A 23,381-nucleotide genomic window follows, 5' to 3' on the forward strand; every position below is an offset into this window, starting at 1 on the left:
TGTTGTGTGCTCATGGCAGCTTTGTGGAAGATCATTTATTTACAGAAGGGTCTATTTCTGGGCTCTCTATTCTGATTTATCATCTGTTTATCTGTCTTTGTGTCAGTACTACATTGTTTTTGTTATAGCTTTTAATATGCTTTAAAATGAGAAAGTATGTTGCCTCCTCTTTCTCATGGGTGTTTGGCTAGTTATAGTTCATAATCAAATTTTAACATGTTGAAGAATATTTCTGTTTAAAAATCCTGTGCTATTAGATTTTTGTAGGCATTATGTTGAATTTGTTTACCACTGTCGGTTGTACCGACATCTTAACAAAATTAAATTTTTTGAATCAAGCAAGAATATGTTAAAGAGTGTTTTATTTTTATTTTTTTTTATTTTATTTTAGAGAGAGAGAAGGGATCTTGTTTTTTTTTTTTTTTTTTTTTTTTTTTCTCTTTGAGATGGAGTCTCTCTCTGTCATCCAGGCAGGAGTGCAGTGGCATGATCTTGATTCAACACAACCTCCACCTTCTGGGTTCAAGTGATTCTCCTGCCTCAGCCTCCTGAATAGATGGGATTACAGGCATCCATCACCATGCCTGGCTAATTTTTTTGTATTTTTAGTAGAGACGAGGTTTCACCATGTTGGTCAGGCTTCTCTCAAACTCTTGATGTCAGGTAATCCACCTGCCTCGGCCTCCCAAAGTGCTGGGATTACAGAGGTGAGCCACTGCGCCCAGCTCATGTGTTTAATTTTTATATGCTTTTGGATTTTCCTGTTTTACTTTTACTTTATGTTAGAATAATAGCATCAGCAAATCTGTCAGGCCAAATAAAAAGAGGGAAACCTTTCAAAATAACCAAATTTTGAAAAAGCATACTGACACTGCATATGCCCTGTAAAGAATGCTGAAAAGCATCCCACTTATTCTGAAATTGACCACATAATTGGAAGTAAAACACTCCTCAGCAAATGCAAAAGAATGGAAATCATAACAGTCTCTCAGACCACAGTGCAATGAAATTAAAACTCTGGATTAAGAAACTCACTCAAAACCGCACAACTACATGGAAACTGAACAACTTGTTCCAGAATGACTACTGGGTGAATAATGAAATGAAGGCAGAAACAAATAAGTTCTTTTAAGCCAATGAGAACAATGACACAGTGTACCAGAATCCCTGGGACACAGGCAAAGCAGTGCTTAGAGGGAAGTTTATAGCACTAAATGCTCACAAGAGAAAGCAGGAAATGTCTAAAATTGACATCCTAAAATCATAATTAAAAGAACTAGAGAAGCAAGAGCAAACAAATTCAAATGCTAGCAGAAGACAAGAAATAAGTAAGATCACAGCAGAACTGAAGTAGATAGAGACACAAAAGACCCTTCAAAAAATGAATGAGGCTGGGCGCGGTGGCTCACTCCTGTAATCCCATCACTTTGGGAGGCCGAGTTGGGCAGACACGAAGTCAGGAGATCGAGACCATCCTGGCTAACACGGTGAAACCCTGTCTCTACTAAAAATACAAAAACAAACAAACAAACAAACAAAAAACAACTAGCTGGGTGTGGTGGTGGGCACTTGTAGTCCCAGCTATTCAGGAGGCTGAGGCAGGAAAATGGTGTGAACGCGGGAGGTGGAGCTTGCAGTGAGCCAAGATCGTGCCACTGCACTCCAGCCTGGGAACATTGTGAGACCCTGTCTCAAAAAAAAAATAAAAAAATCAATGAATCCAGGAGCTAGTTTTTTGAAAAGATCAACAAAATACATAGACCACTAGCAGACTAATAAAGAAGAAAAGAGAGAAGAATCAAATAGATGCAATAAAAAAAGATAAAGGGGATATCAGCACTGATCCCACAGAAATACAAAGTGCCATCAGATAATACTATAAACACCTCTATGTAAATATAGTAGATAATCTAGAAGAAATGGATGAATTCCTGGAAACATACACCCTCCAAAGACTAAACTAGGAAGAAGTCAAATCCCTGAATAGACCAATAACAAGTTTTGAAATTGAGGCAGTAATTAATAGCCTACCAATAAAAAAATACCCAGGACCAGATGGATTCACAGCCCAATTCTACCCCAGGTACAAAGAGGAGCTAGTACCAATTCTTCTGAACTATTCCAAAGAATAGAAAAAGAGGAAATCCTCCCTAACTCATTTTATGAGGCCAGCATCATCCTGATACCAAAACCTGGCAGAGACACAACAAAAAAAGAAAACTTCAGGCCAATATCCCTGATGAACATGGATGCAAAAATCCTCAATAAAATACTGGCAAACTGAATCCAGCAGCACATCAAAAAGCTTATCCACCATGATCAAGTCAGCTTCATCCATGGGATGCAAGGCTGGTTCAACATACACAAATCAATAAACATAATCCATCACATAAACAGAACCAATGACAAAAAACACGTGATTATCTCAATAGATGCAGAAAAGGTGTTCCATAAAATGCAACACAACTTTCATGCTAAAAACTCTCAATAAACTAAGTATTGATGGAACATATCTCAAAATAATAAAAGCTATTTATGACACACCACAGTTAATATCATACTGAATGGGCAAAACCTGGAAGCATTCCCTTTGAAAACTGGCACAAGACAAGGATGCCCTCTCTCACCACTCCTATTCAACATAGTATTGCAAGTTCTGGCCAGGGCAATCAGGCAAGAGAAAGAATTAATGGGTATTCAAATAGGAAAAGAGGAAGTCAAATTGTCTCTGTTAGCAGATGACATGATTGTATGTTGAGAAAACCCCATCATCTCAGCCCCAAATCTCCTTAAGCTGATAAGCAACTTCAGCAAAGTCTCAGGATACAAAATCAATGTGCAAAAATCACAAGCATTCCTATACACCAATAACAGACAAACAGAGAGCAAAATCATGAGTGAGCTCCCATCCGCAATTGCTACAAAGAGAATAAAATACCTAGGAATACAACTTCCAAGGGATGTGAAGGACCTCTTCAAGGAGAACTACAAATCACTGCTCAAGAAAATAAGAGAGGACACAAACAAGTGGAAAAACATTCCATGCTCATGGATAGGAAGAATCAATATCATGAAAATGATCATACTGCCCAAAGTAATTTATAGATTTAATGCTATCCCCATCAAGCTACCACTGAGTTTCTTCACAGAATTAGAAAAAACTACTTTAAATTTCATATAGAACCAAAAAAGAGCCTGCATTGCCAAGACAATCCTAAGCAAAAAGAACGAAGCTGGAGACATTACACTACCTGACTTCAAACTATTGTACAAGGCTACAGTAACCAAAACAGCATGGTATTGGTATCAAAACAGATATACAGACCAATGGAACAGAACGGAGGCCTCAGAAATAACACCACACATCTACAACCATCTGATCTTTGACAAACCTGACAAAAACAAGCAATGAGGAAAGGATTCCCTATTTAATAAATGGTGTGGGGAAAACTGGCTAGCCATATGCAGAAAACTGAAACTGGACACCTTCCTTACACCTTATACAAAAATTAACTCAAGATGGATTAAAGACTTAAATGTAACACCCCAAACCATAAAAACTCTAGAAGAAAACCTAGGCAATGCCATTCAGGACATAGACATGGGCAAAGACTTCATGACTAAAACACCAAAAGCAATGGCAACAAAAGCCAAATTTGACAAATGGGACCTAATTAAACTAAAGAGCTTCTTCACAGCAAAAGAAACTATTGTTGGAGTGAATAGGCAACCTACGGAATGGGAGAAAATTTTTGCAATCTATCTATCTGAGAAACAGCTAATATCCAGGATATACAAAGAACATAAACAAATTTACAGGAGAAAAACAAACAACCCCATCAAAAAGTGGGCAAAAGATATAAACAGACACTTCTCAAAAGAAGACATTTACACAGCCAACAAACATATGAAAATATGCTCATTATCACTGGTCATTAGAGAAATGCAAATCAAAACCGCAATGAGATACCATCTCATGACAGTTAGAATGCAATCACTAAAAAGTCAGAAAACAACAGATGCTGGGGAGGATGTAGAGAAATAGGAACACTTTCACACTGTTAGTGGGAGTGTAAATTAGTCCAACCATAGTGGAAGACAGTGTGACAATTCCTCAAGGATCTAGAATCAGAAATACCATTTGACCCTGCAATCCCATTACTGGGTATATACCCAAAAGATTATAAATCACATGAACACGTATGTTTATTGCAGCACTATTCACAATAGCAAAGACTTGGAACCAACCCAAGTGCCCATCAGTGATAGACTGGATAAAGAAAATGTGGCACATATACACCATGGAATACTATGCAGCCATAAACAAGGATGAGTTCATGTCCTTTGCACAGACATGGATGAAGCTGGAAACCATCATTCTCAGCAAACTAACACAAGAACAGAAAACCAAACATTGTATATTCTCACTCATAAGTGGGAGTTGAACAAGGAGAATGCATGGACACAAGAAGGGGAATATCACACACTGGGACCTGTCAGATTGAGGGGGGCTAGGAGATGAATAGTATCAGGAGAAATACCTAATGTAGATGACGGGTGGATGGGTTCAGCAAACCATCATGGTACATGTATACCTGTGTAATAAACCTGCACATTCTGCACATGTATCTCAGAACTTAAAGTGTAATAAGAAAAAAGAAAAAAAGGAATGCTGAAGGCAGTTTCTTTTACTTAAAATAAAATGACTCAAGAAAATGACACATAATCATATAAACATATATATATACATATTTTTTTGAGATGGAGTTTTAATCTTGTTGTCCAGGCTGGAATGCAGTGGCCTGATCTCAGCTCACTGCAACCCCTGCCTTCCAGTTTCAAGCAATTCTCCTGCCTCAACCTCCCATGTAGCTGAGATTACAGGTGCCTGCCACCATGCCCAGCTAATTTTTTAAATTTTAGTAGAGATGGCATTTCACCACGTTGGCCAGGCTGGTCTCGCACTCCTAACCTCCTGATCTGCCCACCTCAGCCTCTGAAAGTGCTGGGATTACAGGCATGAGCCACTGCATCTGGCCAAAAGAGAAAAGAAAAAAAAGGATTACTTTCTTGGATAGATATGCACATATAAAAAAATGAAATTTCTTAGCATAATCATTATGGTGCAGAAAACATTTTTAAGTATTGTCTGTAATTTGAAAAAAATTTAGAAAATTATTAAAATTTTGAGAGCAAAATCTTTGTATGCAACTGAAATTTATCTTCTACCAGATTAAAATATATTGTTATATCTTTTAGAGGTTTTATGTAATTTCCAAGGTGCCACAAGGTACCACAAAAAAACTGTAATCTGTATAGATATGCAAAACAAAATAAGAAAAAATTAAAAGCATATCAGTACAAAAATCAAAATGACACAAAGGAAGACACAAAGAGAGAAAATTAGAGACAAAGATACAACAATCAAATAAAACAATAAAATAACATTACTAAGTCTTTCTGTTTCAGAAAATTATTTAAACATGTATATAAAATGAGCTTTCCAATTAAGAGACATACTTGTAATAAAGGAATTAGATAATTTTAAAAACCAAGATCCAACTTGCCTTTCTATAATCAAGTCATCAGAGATCTAATGATAAAACAGACTGATAATGGCAAGATGGATGTAGATATTCCATGCAAATATTAATTAAATTAGAGCAGAAGAGGTCAACATAATGTTACTTTAGCTGTTTGTTTATTTATTTATTTATCTATTTATTTATTTTGAGATGGAGTCTTGCTCTGTTGACAGGCTGGAGTGCAGTGGTGTGATCTCGGCTCACTGCAACCTCTGCCTCCCTGCCTCAGCCTTCCAAGTAGCTGGGACTACAGGTGCATGCCACCACGGCCAGCTAATTTTTGTATTTTTAGTTGAGACGGGGTTTCACCATGTTGGCCAGGATGGTCTCCATCTCTTGACCTCGTCATCTGTCTGCCTTGTCCTCCCAAAGTGCTGGGATTACAGGCATGAGCCACTGCACCCAGCCTACAGTAGCATATTTCCATACCCCAATTTGTATAATAAAAACAAAACAAGACAGCGTAATAGTAAGAGAACAGAGAACTTGAAAACAAGTATAAAACAATCATTCCTAACAGGTATAGCGAACACTCCTCAACAACATCAGGATACACAGCCTTCCCAACAGCTCATAAAACATTCTCTTTGATAGACCACCTGTTAGGCCAAAATAGAAGTCTTAACATAATTTTTAAAACTAAATTTGTATGGATTACTTTCTATGACCAAAATGAAATGAGAGCATGAAACAATAATAGAAAAAAACTGAAAAAATTATAAATATATAGAAATTAACACACTTATGAGCATGCTCCTGTTCAAAGGTTGAGATAAATATTTTGAAGATATCCATACTGTTCAATGTAAACTACAGATTCAATGGGATGTTCTTTAAAAGTTCACACTACATTTTGAAGAAATAGAAACAGCAACTCCAAAAGTATATGGAATCTAATGAGACAGTAAAATACCCAACAATCTTCAAAAAAAGAAATAATGTTAAAGGCAATACAGTTTCTGATTTTAAAACTCATTACAAATCTACAAAATTAAAACAATTTGGTGTGAGTATAAAAGTAAAAATGTAGACTAATAAAAACCAATGCAGCACATATATAAAATTTAACATATATAGTCATATGAAGAGTTATTTTCATGCTCATAATAACTGCAGCATTGTTACAAATTTTTAGTAGAGGCCGGGTTTCACCATGTTGCCCATGCTGGTCTCCTAGGCTCAAGCGATCCACCCATCGCTGCTTTCCAAACTGCTGGGATTATAGGTGTGAGCCACCTCACCCGGCCCAATTTATTTTCTTTTTTTAAGGTTTTTTTTCTGAAAATTTTATGATATTTTGGATGGGAATGTATCGCCCTGTTTTGTATACATTGTAATCTTTAATTGATATTTGGACATTTTTTAAAAAGCTAGCTGTCACGATCTTTATCACGTAGCTTTGTCCTGGTATAGTCTGAAAACAATTGTCTTTGCTAGAGATTCTGGGAGTCTTTCAAACATGTTCTTAGGATGTGTCTTGTCTGAAATTTGGTGTTTTTTTTTTAGTTAAAGAAGTTTATTTGTCTTTCTTCTTAATAGTCTTCACTTGCTACACCTGTTCCCTGTCTGTGGTACTGCAGCCTCTCTGCTGCTGTAACATTTACCTCTGGTCTCAGCAGACCCGAACTGTCATTCCAAAGTATACCACCATTTCATTCAGCACTTTGTCATTTTGTGACCTCCATCTCTGCCACCATGACCACTTTGTTTATGGGCCTATTGGGCAATGACAGGGGTAGCTGGGGAAAGACGCAGAGTGATGTCAACAAAACAGGTCATCCTATCCACTTGATTATTAAAAATCTCCTCTGCTGAGGTCACCCATTGGTTAGCACTCACATGGGATACAAATATCTTCACAGTTTTTGACCACTCAGGAGGTCCATCCACATACCTCTTCCCCAGATTTCTTTGTCACCAATTTTCCAATCATGCTTCTTCCAAGTACCTGGCAATCCAGCCAAACCATTGGCTAAAGTCCATGATTCAGTATGTAATCACACATCTGGCCATTTCTCCTTCCATGCAAAGTGCACAACCAGGTGCACTGCTCAAAGTTCTGCCCACTGGGAAGACTTCCCTTCACCACTGTCTTTCAGGGATGTCCTAGAAAGGAACTGTAGTGCCACAGCTGTGTCCACTTTCAGGTGGTGCCTGCTTATTATACAGAATCATCTGTAAATGAGGCCATAGTCTTTTCTTCCTCTGTCAAATGATCACAGGGAACTCCCCCTTAGCTCATCAGTGCAGGCTGGGGGAGAGAAGGCAGGATGGCGGAAGTGGAGACCATGGGCATTTGAGCCACTTTCTCATTTGTGCCTTCAGAACCTGCTCAAGCCCAATCACGTATATACTACCTCCATTTGATGATGGAATGCTGTTTTGCATGACCTACTTTATGGTTAGATGGGTCAGAAAGCACCCAGTTCATGATAGGCAGTTCAGGTCGCATGGTGACTTGATAATCCATAGTCAAAAGTTCAGTTTTTACCAAAGCCCAGTAATAGGCCAAGAGTTGTCTCTCAAAGGGAGAGTAGTTATCTGCAGAAAATGGCAGGGCTTTGCTACAAAATCCTAGAGGCTGGCCAGGCACAGTGTCTCATTCCTGTAATCCCAGCACTTTGGGAGGCCGAGGCAGGCAGATCACCTGGGGTCAGGAGTTTGAGACCAGTCTGGCCAACATGGAGAAACCCCATCTTTACTAAAAATATGAAAATTAGCCAGGCATGGTGGTGGGTGCCTGTAATCCCAACTACTCAGGAGGCTGAGGCAGGAGAATTGCTTGAACCTGGGAAGTGGATGTTGCAGTGAGACAAAATAATGCCATTGCACTCCAGCCTAGATGACAAGAGCAAGACTCCATCAAAAAAAAAAAAAAGAAAGAAAGAAAGAACAAAATTCTAGAGGTCTCTGCCGTGATTCACCTAAGGGGGCCTGCCAAAGGCTACAAATAGCATCCTTATTTTACACTGACAACTCAAGATCCATTGGAGCTCCTGGGTAATATGGCCCAAGTGGCAGAGCAGCTTGCACAGCAGCCTGGACCTGTTGCAGAGCCTTCTCCTTTTCTGGACCACACTCAGAACTGGCAGCTTTTTGGGTCACTCAATAAATGGGCCAGAGTAACACACCCAAATGAGGAATAGGTTGCCTCCAAAACCCAAATAGGCCTACTAGACATTGTGCCTCTTTCTTGATTGTAGGATGGGCCAAATGCAGCAACTTACCTTTTACCTTAGAAGGACTAGCTTGACAGGCCTTGGACCACTGGACCCCTGGAAATTTTACTGAGCTAGAAGATCCCTAAATTTTAGTCAGACTTATTTTCCGTCCTCTGGCATGCAAATGTCTCATGAATAAGTCTGGTGTGTTTGCTATTTCTTGCTTACTGGATTCAATCAGCATAATGTCATCAACGTAATGGACCACTGTGCTATTTGCAAAAGCAAAAAGTGATAGAGGTCTCTTTGAATAAGATTATGACACAAAGCCAGAGAGAGCGATAGGACAGTAAAGGTATATTGCCGGCCTTGCCAGCTGAAAGCAAATTGCTTCTGGTGGGCTTTATGGACAGGAATGGAGAAAAGAGCATTTGCTAACTGAATGTCTGCATACCAGGTACCAGGAGATGTGGTAATTTGCTCAAGCAATGAAACTACATCTGGTACAGCAGCTGCAATTGGAGTTACCACTTGATTAACCTTACGATAATCCACTGTCATTCTCCAAAATCCATCTGTCTTCTGCCAAATGAGTTGAACGGGGATGGGGTGGGAATCACAGCCTCTGCATCTTTCAAGTCCTTGATGCTGGCACTAATCTCTGCAACCCCTCCACGGATGCAATATTGGTTTTGATTTACTATATTCCTAGGTAGAGGCAGCTCTAATGGCTTCCACTTGGCTTTTTCCACCCTAATAGCCCTCACCCTACTACTCAGAGAGCCAATGTAGTAGTTCTGCCATCTGCTAAGTATGTCTATGCCAATTATGCATTCTGGAACTGGGGAAATGACCACAGAATGAGTCTTGGGACCCACTGGATCAACCGTGTTGGACCTGAGCTAAATTTCTATTAAGTACCTGACCTCCATAAGCCTCTACTTTAACTGGAGGACCACAGTGATGTTTTGGGTCCCCTGGAATCAATGTCAGCTCAGAGCCAGTGTTTAGGAGTCCCCAGAATGTCCAATCATTTCCCTTTCCCTAATGCACAATAACCCCCATAAAAGGCCAGAGATCTCCTTGGGGAAAGATGAGAGAAAGATTCACTACATAAATTGTCAGTAGTGTAGTGGGGTTTTTCCTCAAGGGAATCTGGCCTCCCCTTTATTCAAGGGGTTCTGGGTCTGTAAACTGGTTCAAGTCTGGAAATTGATTGAGGGGCCATGATTCTCTGTTTTTATGTTTCAAATTAGTCTTTTGTCCATTCAACCTAGAATTTTTCTGCTTGTATAAATTAAGTAGGAATGTAGTAGGTTTCCTGTCAATTTTACTTCTAAGAACACCGTGATGAATCAGCCAATGCCAGAACTCTACACAAGTCAGACTATTCTGATTGCCATTTTGCCTCTGCTGTCCATTACAGTAGCTAAGCCCACCTTGCCTTTGATGGTTGAGTGCCACCACTTGGCCCCTGCCACCATGGGATCCAATTATTCCCATTGTATTTAAATTTTGTAGTTGAGTGACCAGGGTTCCCACTGTTAGATCTGACATGCAGAGAAGAGCAATTATAAGGTTCTTCAAAGATTCAGGTGCTGCCTTCACAAATCTATTTTGCAAGGCAATGGTCAAGGGTATATCTTCTGGACCTTCCCTGCTAGAACTAGTAGGTCTAAAGTGACCAATCCACTCCAGTATCCCAATCTCCCTAAGCCTTTTGATTCCTCCCTCTACATTAAACCAAGGGATATCAGGCATTTCCAGGTCCCTCACAGTGGGCCATCTTTTAATCTATATTTCAGCTAACCAAGCAAATAAACTATTAGAACCTTTTTTAATTCCCCAAGCTGCAACATTAAATGCAGTGTTCCTACTTAGTTGGCCCAAATAAACAAATTCAGCCTTGTTCAACTCTATGTTCCTTCCACCATTATCCCACATCTTGAATATTCATCCCCAAGCCTGTTCTCCAGATTTCTGTTTACGTAAATTAGAAAACTCAAGCAGTTCTTTTCGAGTGTGGTGTACCTCCTCATGGGGCACACTCTCGACCTCACCTCTAGGGGTCTGCTGGGACTTTAGTCTACTTATATGCCTAGAAGCAAACAGGGGTGTTGAGGGTGGCTCCTGAAAAGAGTCAACATTATTTTGCCTGGCAACTGCCTCAGGGGAGGCCATCACTGTTGCCTCAGGCAGTGCAGAGTTTATCTCAGACAAAGGTGGAAAGGCTAATGGCAGCATGGATCAGAAAGGGGATGTTGCCACTACTGGGGATGGGGAAGCTCTTTCTTCTGACAAAAAAGGCTCATCAGAGTTTACAAACTCAGTGCCCCTAGCTTCATCAGGGTCCTCCCACATGTCCCCATTCCAAGTGGCAGAGTCCCATTCTTTTCCAATCAATGCCCTCACTTTAACAGTGGACACCTGGCGAGGCTGTGCATACACCTTTTGTTGCAGGTCAGCCACTAGCATAATAAGAGTTTGTGTCTGTTTTTGCACAATTTCAGCTCTTTCTCTACCAGAGATGAGACTCTCACACAGGGCAATCTTAGCAGATTTGAGCCTCAGTAACTGCTTCCGAAGCCAAAAGATAGAATCCCTGAGTTCATCATTTTCTATCATCACTTTGTTCACTGAACTTATGACAACCAGCTTCATTATGTTCCTTGGTTCTCCACATATGGTCAAACCTCCGCCTCCCAGTTCAAGCAATCCTCTGCCTCAGCCTCCTGAGTAGCTGGGATTACAGGCACCCACCACCACACCCAGCTAATTTTTGTATTTTTAGTAGAGAGGGGGTTTCACCATCTTGACCAGGCTGGTCTTGAACTCCTGACCTCGTGATCCACCCACCTCGCCCCCGCCAAAGTGCTGGGTTTACAGGTGTGAGCCACTATGCCCAGCTGGTCAAAGGTATTATGTATAGAGTCACTAAACTCCTTGCCTCTCATGAGTGATAAATCAGGAGTGTCAAATGCATTTATTTTACATAACTCTCTAAACAGTTCATCCCAAAGACTATCAGTGTTTTCCATACTAGTAGAAGTAGAGTCTTAACATTTTTGGGTCTAATCATATTAAGCAGCCAACTCCAGAAACCCGAGAATCAAAAAAGGAACTCCATCCTTAATATTCTGTTCCTCTAGAACCACTCCTGGTACAAAAATCTGTATTAGTCAGGGTTCTCTAGAGGGACAGAACTAATGGAATATATATATCCCTGTGTGAGATATATATATATATATATACATGTATATATATATATATACATGTATATATATATATATATATAAAGGGGAGTTTATTAAGTATTAACTCACAGAATCACTAGACCCACAATAGGCATTCTGCAGGCTGAGAATCAAGGAGAGCCACTCCGAGTTCCAAAACTAAAGAACTTGGAGTCTGATGTTCAAGGGCAGGAAGAATCCAGCACAGGAGAAAGATGTAGGCTGAGAGGCTAGACCAGTCTCTCTTTTCACATTTTTCTGCCTGCTTATATTCTAGCCACTCTGGCATCTGATTAGATTGCGCCCATCCAGATTAAGGGTGTGTCTGCCTTTTCCAGCCAACTGACTCAGTTGTTAATCTCCTTTGGCAACACCCTCACAGAGACACCCAGATTTAATACTTTGTATCCTTCAATCCAGCCTAGTTGACACTCAGTATTAACCATCACACCTAGTTAAGAGAGTCAACATCTCTCCATTTGGCTGAGTCCAGGTGAAACAGTCATCACCATTTTTCTAAGCTGAATCCAGAAATGAGTCAGCATTCCATCAGTGGGCAGATTCACATATCAGTCACAATTCCAACTGTGAATTTTTTTGGTGTGTGAGATTTAGAACCTCACCAGTGGACTCTGTTTATATGTGAAGGTAACAATACTAACTGTTAGCTTTGTCTGCATATTAAAGTCACAATCTCACCTGTGTGCTGGGCCTGTGATAAAACTTTGCATTGCCAGAGGGCTTCATGTAATTTCCATAAGTGTCATAATCTTCCGTGACTCTCATACAGGTAGGAGACCCAGGACCCTACCAGTTTCCTCAAGCCTAGCTATAATAGTCAACATATCTTTTATTGGCTGGATCCAGGTATGAGAGTTATCAATGTGCCTGTGAGCTAACTTTATAAATAGGTCAACATCACACCTGTGGCTGGATCTACATATGACATTCCAACTGCGGACTGTGTCCATGTACAAGATTCAAGACCTAACCAGAAGTCTCTGTCCATGTGTGAGGGTGACACTCAACTTTTGGCAGGATGAGCATACAAGAGTCACAATCTCACCTGTGTGCTGGGTGCAGTTATATGTCAAAATCCCACCTGTGGAAAAGAAACAAGCTAAGAGAGTCACATATTTTAAGTTCTAGGCTAAAGATATGTTACAATATGCTTTGAGGGCAGGGCTCAGGAAAGAGAGTTACATCACCTGAGTGATGTGACTGGTGATACGTCACAATGCCTTCTATGGGCATGGCTCAGGCAGGAGTTTTACATTATTTTTGTGTTGGCCCTATGATATGTCACAATCCTCCTCCATTTGCGTGACCTAGAGAAAATAGAAGAGTCACAGCACCTAAATTATGACCACAGAGGTATATCACAATACCTCCTATGGGCAGAGCCTAAGATAGAGGGTCACATCACCTGCAATCTGGGCTCAGTACAATGTTTCAATCTCCCCTGAGGCCAGAGCCCAGGCAGAAGAGGAGAGTTATATCACCTAAGTGCTTGGGCCTGTGGTATGTCACAGTTCTTTTTTTTTTTTTTTTCTGGGGGGTAGGCAGAATGCAGGCAAAGTATTTCACAATACCTACTGTGGGCAGGGCCCAGGCAGTACAGTCACATCACAGAGGTGCTGGGCTCAGTGACATCTCACAGTGACTTTGTGGACAGGGCCCAGGCTGAAAATAAGAGTCACATGACCTAAGTGCTGGGCCCAGTGAAATTTCACAATAGCCTCTGTGGGTAGGGCTCAAGCAAGAGAGTCACATCACAATCTTTTCTGAGAGCTGGGCCCAGGCAGGGAAGTAAAATCACTCAGGTGCTAGGCAAAAGTATATGTCACAGTCATACTTGCGGGAAGATCTAGGGCTAAGATTCACAATTCCACACATGTCCCAGCTTCAGGTAAAAGAGTCAATACCTCCTGTGAGTTGCATCCAAGTACATGAGTCACAGTATCAATGATGAACTGGATCCATGCATGAGAGTCCCAATTCCACCTGTAGACTGTGTGTTGTGTTGGCCGTATGATATGTCACAATCCACCTCCATTTGCATGACCTAGAGAAAACAGAAGAGTCGCAGAGCCTTCTGTGACTGGTATCAGAGTCAAAGCCTTCTAGGTGTGTTGAATCCTGGTCTTAGAGTCACCACCCACCTGTAGACAAAATCCACATAAAACAATTACAATCCCAACTTTCGACTGTGTCCAGGTGTAAGATTCAGAAGCTCAACAGTTTTCTGTATCCATGCAGGAGGGTGACAATTTTTACTAGGCGCTGAAAGTGCATATGAGAATTAAAATCTCAGCTTGTTCTGGGCCCTCTTATGACACTCTCTGTACCACCCAAGGGCTTTACATTGATTGGGTGAGAGTCACAATCCCCTGTGAGATATTACCACTGGTATAAATTCATGATCTTGCCTGTTGCCCTAAGTTTAGGTATGAGAGTCAACATCTCTCCTATTGTCTGGGTCCAGGTATGAAAGTAATTGCTGTGCCTCTTAGTTGGGTTTTATGAGTCACCCTCCCACCTGTGGCTGGATCCACACATGACATTAAAAATTCCAACTGTGGACTGCATCTGTAAGTGAACCTGCGGGTTCTGTCCATGTGTGTGGGTGACAATTCTTACTCTTTGTTGGGTGTGCATTTCAGAGTCACAATCTCAAATTTTGCTGAGTTATGTAATGACACTTTCTGTACAACCCGAGGGCGTTATACAATATTAGTGAGCGTGGTAATCCTCTGTGACATTTATACAAGTAGAAAACCCAAAACCTTACCTGTTGCCCTAAGCCTAGGTACAAGCAGCAACATATCTTCTATTGGTGGGTTTATTGGGCAAGTGAATTGGGTTCAGAAATTTTCCACCATCCAACCAGTGTAATAGGTTCATATGTGAGACTCAGGCCCTCACCAGTAAGCTCGGCCTATGTGTGAGGGTGGCAATTCAAACTGTTGGCTAGGTGTGTATAGGAGAGTCACAATGTCACCTGTGTACTCAGTCTTGTAATGACACTCTGTATTGCCCAAAAGCTTTATACTATACGTGTGAGTGTCATAATCTTCTATTACCTTCCTATGAGTAAAAGACTTAGACCCCAAAGCCTAGCTACCAGAGTCAACATCTCTCTTATTGGCTGGGCCCATGTTTGACAGTCATCACCATTCCTGTGAGCTGAATCCAGAAATGAGTCACCATCCCACTTCTGGCAAGGTATACATATGACAGTCACAATTCCAGCTGTTGACTGCATTCACTCATGAGACTCAGGACCTCAACAGCAGTCTTTGTCCATGTGTTATAGTGACAATAGTAACTGTTGTCTGGGATTGCATACAAGAATAAAAATCTCATCTGTGTGCTTGACCACGTTATATTTCACAATTTTACCTGTGGGAAAGGCTAATAAATGAGAGTAACATCACCAGAATTCTTCACCTGGAATATGTCTCAATCTCCCCTGTGGGCAAGGCCCAGGCTGGAGAATCAGATCACTTGCATGCAGGGCCCAGTGACATATTATATTTTCTCTAGGCACAGCCCAGGCAGGAGAGTCACAACATTTGGGTGTTGGGCTTAGAGATATGCCATAATCCCTTTTTGGGTCATGTCTCCTGCAACAGAGGAGAGGCACATTATGTAGAAAATTGGTTCAGGGATTTGTCACAATGTCCCCTTCGGGTGGTGCACAGGCAGGTGAGGAGAGTCAAATCACCCAGATAATGGAACTAGCAATATGTCACAATGCCCCCGATGGAAGGGCAAAGACAAGAAAGTCACATAACCTAGGTGAGAAAACCTGACATATGTCACAATTCATGCTATGAGTAGGGATCATGGAAAAGAGGAGAGTCACATAACCTAGGGGCTGCACCCAGATATATGTCATAATCACTGCAGTGGGCAGGGCCCAGGCATGAGAATCACATCACATAAATGCTAGGCTTAGCGATATGTCACAATCCCCACTGTGTACATGTCCCAGAATGAAGTAAAGAGTCACATCATCTACTTGTTGGGACCAAAGATATGTATCAATGACACCTGTGGGCAGGGACCAGGCAGAAGAGCAACAACACCTGTGTGCTGGACCCTGTGATGTTACTATTTATCTGTTGGCATGGCCCGGTCAGAAGAGGCAAATCAAACCACCTGGGTGCTGGGCCCAGTGATATGTCACAATGTCTTCCATAGGCAAAGCCCAGGTAACAGAGGAGACTCACATCAAACAGTTGATGGGCCCAGAGATATTTCACAATGCTCCCTGTGAGCAGGGTCCAGGCAGGAGACTCACATCACCTTTGTGCTGGGCCACTATCTTTTGTGGGAGCAGAACATAGGAAAATGATAAGCGTTGGCTGGGTGCGGTGGCTCATGCCTGTAATCCCAGCACTTTGGGAGGCTGAGGAGGGTGGATCACCTGAGATCAGGAGTTTGAGACCAGCCTGACCAACAAGGTGAAGCCCCATCTCTACTAAAAATACAAAAAACACCAAGTGTGGTGGCAGGCACCTGTAGTCCCAGCTATTCAGGAGGCTGAAACAGAAGAATTACTTGAACCCAGGAGCAGAGGTTGCAGTGAGCCGAGATTGCGCTACTGCACTCCAGCCTGGGTGATGGAGCAAGACTCCATCTCAAAAAAAAAAAAAAAAAAAAAAAAAAAAAAAAAGAGAGAACCATCACATCAGCTGAGTGCTGAGCCCAGATATGTCTCAACCCCCTGTGAGCAGAATACATTCAGGAGAGTCAAGATACATGGGTGATGGGCACAGAGATATTTCATAATGTCCCCTGTAGGAAGGGCACAGGCAGAAGTGTAACATCACTTGAGTATTGGACAGTGCAATGTGTCAAAACAGCCAATGTGGTCAGGGCACAGGCAGAAATCACATAACCTGGGTGCAGGGCCTGACAGTGCATCACAATGTCCTCTATGGGCAGAGCCAAGGCAGGAGAATAGGTCACATCAGCTAAGTGCTTGGCCAAGTGATACGTCATAATCCCTACTGGGGGCTGGACCAAGGCTGGGAAGTCAAATCACTCAGATTCTGGGCAGAAGCATATGTCAGAATCACACCAGCAGGAAGGTCCTGAAATGAAATTAACAATCCCACACATGTCCCAGTTTCAGGTTTGGGAGTCAACACCTTTTGTAGGTTTGGTTTAAGTACCTGAGTCACAATTTCAACAATGGGCTGGATTTGTACACAAAAGACCCAATCCCTCCTGAAGACTGTGTCCCCTTAATGAAGCCACAGCCTCACAGCTGTGGGGAATCTTGGTCTGAGAGTAACCAACCAGCCTATGGATCAGATCCACATATAAGAGTTATTTCTTCAACTTCCCACTGCCTCTGAGTGGAGATTCAGAGCCTCAACAGTGGGTTGTGTTCATGTGGAAGGATGACCATCTTTACTATTGGCTACCTGTGCATAAGAGTGTCACAATATTACCTGTGTGCTGGGCCCTATGAGGACAGTCTCTCCACTATTCAAGGGCTTTATATGCTATTCACAAGAGTCAGAATTTGCTCTGAGACCTCCATGCTGGTATGAACCCATGATTGTACTCATGGTCCTAAGCCCATGTATGAGAGTCAACATCTCTTTAATTGACTTGGTCCAGAGAGGAGATTACTCTGCTGCCTATGAGATGGTTTTAGAAATGAGTCGCCATCTCAGTTGTGGTCAGATGTTTACATATGACAGTCACAATTCCAACTGTAAGTTGCATCCATGTATGAAGTTCAAGAACTCACCAGTACACTGTGTCCTTGTGTGAATGCAATAATCCTAATAATTGGTGGGGTGTGCACACAAGAAAAACAGTCTCACCTGTGTGTTGGGCCCTGTGAAGACACTCTCCGTATCACCTGAGGGCTTTATACAGTATGTGAGGGAGTGGAAATAATCTATGACCTTCCTACAAAAAGGAGACTCAGGATCTTACCCATTTCTCTAAGCTTAGCTACAAGAGACAGTATCTCTCCTGGTGACTGGTATGAGAGTCATTATTGCACCTGTCAGCCAGGCCAAGATGTATGTAACAATCCCATTTGTCAGTAGAGAATGAGCAGGGTGATCACATCACCTGAGAGCTGGGAAAGGGTTATGTCACAGTCATTTTTGAGGCCAGGGACCAGGGATAAAAGAAATATCACCTTAGTGCTAGGCCAAGGGCTATGTTCCACTGTTTTCTGTGGGCAAGGTGCAGGCAAAACAAACTCATCACCTTGTTGCTGGGCCCAGTGATATGTCACAATTTCACCTGTGGGCAAAGTGGAGGCTAAAAACAAGGGTCATATCTCTTAGGTCATGATGCAGAAATACATCACAAGGCCTCCTGTGGGCAGGCCACAGGTAGAAATCGCCAATTTCCTAGGTGTTGGAGCCCACGATATGTCAAAATACACAATGTATGCAGGGCCCAGGCAGGAGAGAAGAGTCACATAACTTAGGTGCTGAGCCTAGCAATACATCCCAATTTCTTCTTGGACAGAGCCCACACACTTATTACCCAGGTGTTGGGTCTAGCTATATGTCAAAATATTCCCTGAAGGGAGAGATCAGGGAGGAGTGTAACCTCACCTAGGTGAGAAGATCAGAGATGTTGCCGATTCTGTGTAAGGCTCAGGAATAAGAGAAGAGTCAGGTATCCTAGAAACTAGGCTACATTATATGTTGCAATTACCCAAATGGGCAGGAATCTCATGAGAAGAGGGTCACATCATGTAGCTGCTGAGCTAAACGATGCATCACAATTCCCACTGTGTACTGGTCCCAGAAAGAAGAGGAGAGTCTCATCATCTAGGTGATGGGCCCAGAAATCTGGCATATGCATCCTGTGGGCAAGCAACAGGCAGAAGTATCTCAGCATGTCTGTGGTGGGCTTGGTAGTAAGTTACTCTCCCTTCTATGGGCATGACCCAGGCAGAAGAAGTCACATCACCTAGGTGCTGGGCCCAGAGATATATTACAATCTCTTTTGTGGGAAAAGACAAGGTAAAAGAAGAGACTCACATCAAATAGTTGATGGGTCTAGAGATATGTTACAATCTTTCTGTGGGCAGAGTCTAGGCAGGAGACTCAGTCACTGTGGTCCTGGGCACAGCACTATGTGAAAATGCTTTATTTTGGAAGAGCCAAAGCAGAAGAATATCACCTGTCTGTTAGCCTAGTGACATGTCACAACATCCCCTGCAAACCAAACCTTGAAAGAAGAGTAGAGTAACCTCAGCTAGGTGCTGGTCCCAATTATTTGTCAAAATCCTTCTTTTGAGCAGAAATTGGTAGAAGAGGATTATCAAAACACAAAGTTGTTTGGTGCATAGATATGTCACAGAAAACCTAGTAGGCAGGGCCAGGCCAGAGAGTTACGTCACCTGGGTATCGGACTCAGCAACATGTCAAAATGGCCCATATGGGCAGGGCACAGGCAGGAGAGTCACATAACCTGAATGTGGTGCCAAGTGATATGTGACAGTGCTGCCTGTGGGCAGCATGAAGGCAGAAGAGACTCACATCACCTGGGTGCAAGGCCAAGCAATATGTCACAATGCTCCCTTTTGGCAATGCTAAGGCAGGAGCATGCAGCTACATCGCCTAAATGCTTCCTTCAATGAAATTTTATAATTTCAGCTCTGGGCTGGGCCCAGGGAGTAGAGTTAAATCAGTCACACGACAGGCAGAATCTATGTCACAATCACACCTGCAGGAATGTCTGGGTATGAGATTAACAATCCATATGTATCTAGGTTCGAGTTGTAAGATTCAATAGCTCATGTATGTTGGGCCTACGTAAAGAGTCACAATCTAGATGGTAGACTAATCTGTCCATGAGACCCTTAATTACTCGTGTGGACTGTATCTCCTTAGTGAAGTCACAGCCTCAGACTTGTGTTGAATCTGAGAGTCACCAACCCACCTGTGAATGAGATCCAGGTATGATAGTCAATTTTCTAACTTTTGACTGCCTCCAAGTCTGAGATTCAGAAACTCAATCATTGGCTGTTTTCATGAGACAGAATGACAATCTTTACTGTTGACTGGGTGTGCATATGAGTGGCACAATCTCACCTGTGTGCTGGGCTCTGTTGGAACTCTTTCTGCACCGCCTGAGGACTTTGTAGAGTGTGCATAAAAGTCACAGTCTGCTCTGAGACCTTTCTGCTAGTATAGACCCATGATTATATCTTTGACCCTAAGTTCAGGTATAAGCATAGTTGTCAGGGTCCAGATTAGAGAGTCCTCACTCTCTAGTCGGCAGGGTCTAGATTGGAGAGTCTTCACCTGCCTATGCACTGCATTTATTAATGACAATTTATTAATTGTGGCCAAATGTTAATATATGACAGTAACAATTCCAACTTTGAACTGTGTCCACCTGTGAGATTCAGGAGCTCACCAGTTGGCTTTTGCCATGTGTGAGGGTGACAATCCTAACAGTTGGCAGTTTCTGCATTTTAGAAACAATCTCACCTGTGTGCTAAGCCCTGTGAAGACACTCTTTGTGCCACTCAAAAGGTTTATGAAACACACCAAAGATTCGTAATTCTTTTTGTTGAGAGGAAGTCTCATCTCACTCTGTCACCCAGGCTGGAGTGCAATGACATGTCTCGGCTCACTGCAACCTCTGCCTCCAGGTTTAAGTGATTCTCCTGCCTCAGCCTCTTGAATAGCTAGGACTACAGGTGCATGCCACCACACACGGCTAATTTTTATATTTTCAGTAGAGACAGAGTTTCACTATGTTGGCCAGGCTGGTCTCCAACTCCTGACCTCGTGATCCACCCACCTTGGCCTCCCAAAGTGCTGGGATTACAGGCATGAGCCACCCTGCCCAGTCAGATTCGTAATTCTTTATGAAATTCATACAAAGAGGAGGCCCAAGATGTTACTTTTTTCCCTAAGCTACAATACAAGAGACACTATCTCCCCTATTGGCTGATTCCAGGTATGGGAATCATCATAGCACCTATGAGTTGGGCCAGGATATTTGTCACAATCCCAACTATAAGTAGAAAATGAGCAGAAGAGTCGCATCACCTGGGTGCTGTATGAGGGATGTCACAACACTTCCTGGAAGCAGGGCAAGGCAGAAAGGTCACATAACCTGGTGGCTGAGCCCAGTGATATTTCACAATGCTCCCTGTGGGAAAAGACCTGCCAGAAAAGACACATCACCTGGTTACTGGGCCCAGTGATATGTCACAATCTTCTCTATGTGCAGGATGCAGGCAGAAAAAGTGTCACATCACTTTGGTGATAGAGGCAGACATATGTCTCAAGGCCACCTATGGACAGGGCTTATTCAGTAGCCTCTGACCCAATCCTGTAGGTGTTGGGTCCAGTGACATGTCACAATACCAAAAATATGCATGGCTCAGCAAAAGAAAAGATTTACATCATCCAGGTGCTGGATCCAGTGATATGTCACAATCCTCTTCTTTGGCATGGCCCAGGAAGAAGTAGAGAGTCACATCACCAAGGTGTTGGACCAAGCCATATGTCACAATACACAATAAATGCAGGGCCTATGCAAAAGAGGAGAGTCAGATCTCTTAGGTGCTGGAAACAGCGGTACCTCACAATTTATCCTTTGTCAGAGCCACATCACCCAGTGCTTGGTCCAGTAATATGTCAAAATTCCCTTGAGAGGTGAGCCCAGGCAAGAGAGTCACATCATTTCGGTAAGAACCCCACAGATGTGTCACTATTTTCCCTGTGAATAGCGCTGAGGAAGAAAAGGATAGTCACGTCATTTAAATGATGGGCCCAGAGATAGATTACAATGGCTCCTGGGTACAAAAACCAGGCAGAAGAATTACATCACCTGTGTGCTGGGTCCAGGGATAAGTCACTTTCCCTTGTGTGGGCATGGCTTCAGCAGGAGAGAAGAGTCACATCACCAAGGTTCTGGTTCCAGAGATATGTCACAATCTCTCCTATTGACAAAGCATGGGTAGGAGAGGAGAGTCAAATGAAGCAGCTGATGGAACCAGAGATATGTCACAATGTCCCCCCGCCCCCCATAGGCAGAGTACAAGCAGGTACCTCCCAATTCTTTAGGTGTTGTGGTCGGGGACATGTCACAATACTTAAAAAATGCAGAACAGGCATTAAAATAGGCAATAAAACAGAGTCACATCACCTAGGTGCTAGGTTCAGTGATATGACACAATTCCTAATTCAAGAGGGCTCAGGGAAATAAAAAGAGTCACATAACCAAGGTAATAAAGGTAAAGATATGTCATAATACTCCTGTGGGCAGAGTCCATTTAGGAGAGTCACATTACCTTGATGTTGGACCCAGCCATATATCACAATGCACAGCATATCCAGGGCTCAAGCAGGGAAGAAAAATCACATCGTCTAGTTGCTGGGTTTGATGATATGTCACAATCACTTGTTTTTGCAGAACCCAGACAGAAAAGAATAGTCACATCTCCTAGTTCATGGATGCAGAGATAAGCCAAAAGGCTCCTTGTGGGCAGGACCCAGGCACAAGGCTCTCATGCTCTAGGTGTTTGTCTCAGCCATACGTCACATTACCAAATATATGCAGGGCCCAGGCAAACAAGGAGAGTCATAACACCTTGGTACTAAGTTTAATGATATGTTACAATTCCCTCTTTTGTCAGGGCCAGGATGCACACACACACACACAAACAAAGGCACATCACATAGGTGATTAAAAAAAAAAGAAAGATATGTCATAATATCCCTGTAAGCAGGGCTTATGCATAAGAGTCTCATCACCTAGGTTTTAGACCCAGAGATTTGTCACAATACACAATTTATGCAAGACTCAGACACAAGAGGAAAGTCACGTAACCTAGGTGCTGGGTCCAGTGATACATTAGAATCTCTCCTTGGGTAGAGTCCAAGCAGTAGAAAAGAGTTACATTACCTGGGTACTTGGTCCAGGAATATGTCACAATACCTCCTGAGGAAAGAGTCCAGGAAGGGGAGTCACATCACCTAATTGAGGGGCCCAAAGATATATTTCCCAGTGCTCCTTGCAGGTGGAGCTGAGGATAATCAAAAGAGTCATATAACCCAGGGGCTGAGCCCAGCTATATGTCACAACTACCCTAGGTGCAAGTCTCTGGTATGAGAGAAGAGTCACATTACATAGGTACTGGGCCAAGTAATATGTCACAATCTCCACTGTAGGAAGGTCTCAGGAAAAGAGAAGAGTCACATTATCTGGGTGACGGGCACAGGAACATGTCACAATTACCCTAGACAGAAGCGTTACATCACCTGTGTGTGAGGTCCAGTGATAAGCCACTCTTCCTTTTGTGCACAGGGTCCAAACAAAAGATGAAAGTCACATCACCTAGGTGCTGGGCTTCCAGAATTGTCTCAGTCCCTCCTATGGTCAAAGCC

General features: G+C 42.4%; 1 long non-coding RNA gene across 3 annotated transcripts; it reads right to left on the bottom strand.

Annotated features, from left to right (window-relative positions):
• Nucleotides 1–4,817: 4,817 nt before the first annotated feature.
• LOC109024107 (uncharacterized) lies at nt 4,818–23,353 on the bottom strand. 3 transcript variants are annotated; one of them, XR_008674283.2, is made up of 6 exons: nt 23,256–23,353; nt 21,823–21,934; nt 13,905–14,044; nt 13,188–13,307; nt 13,046–13,081; nt 4,818–5,033 (listed from the first exon to the last, which is right to left on the bottom strand). It is a non-coding gene; the product is annotated as an uncharacterized lncRNA (long non-coding RNA). The 3 variants fall into 3 exon arrangements; XR_008674286.2 differs by having other exon boundaries at nt 13,905–14,141; XR_010131926.1 differs by lacking the exons at nt 21,823–21,934; nt 23,256–23,353 and adding exons at nt 15,430–15,605; nt 21,036–21,149.
• Between the last annotated feature and the right edge of the window lie 28 nt (nt 23,354–23,381).

The sequence above is a fragment of the Gorilla gorilla genome, chromosome 20, assembly GCF_029281585.2.
Source record: "Gorilla gorilla gorilla isolate KB3781 chromosome 20, NHGRI_mGorGor1-v2.1_pri, whole genome shotgun sequence".
NCBI classification, from domain to species: Eukaryota; Metazoa; Chordata; class Mammalia; order Primates; family Hominidae; genus Gorilla; species Gorilla gorilla.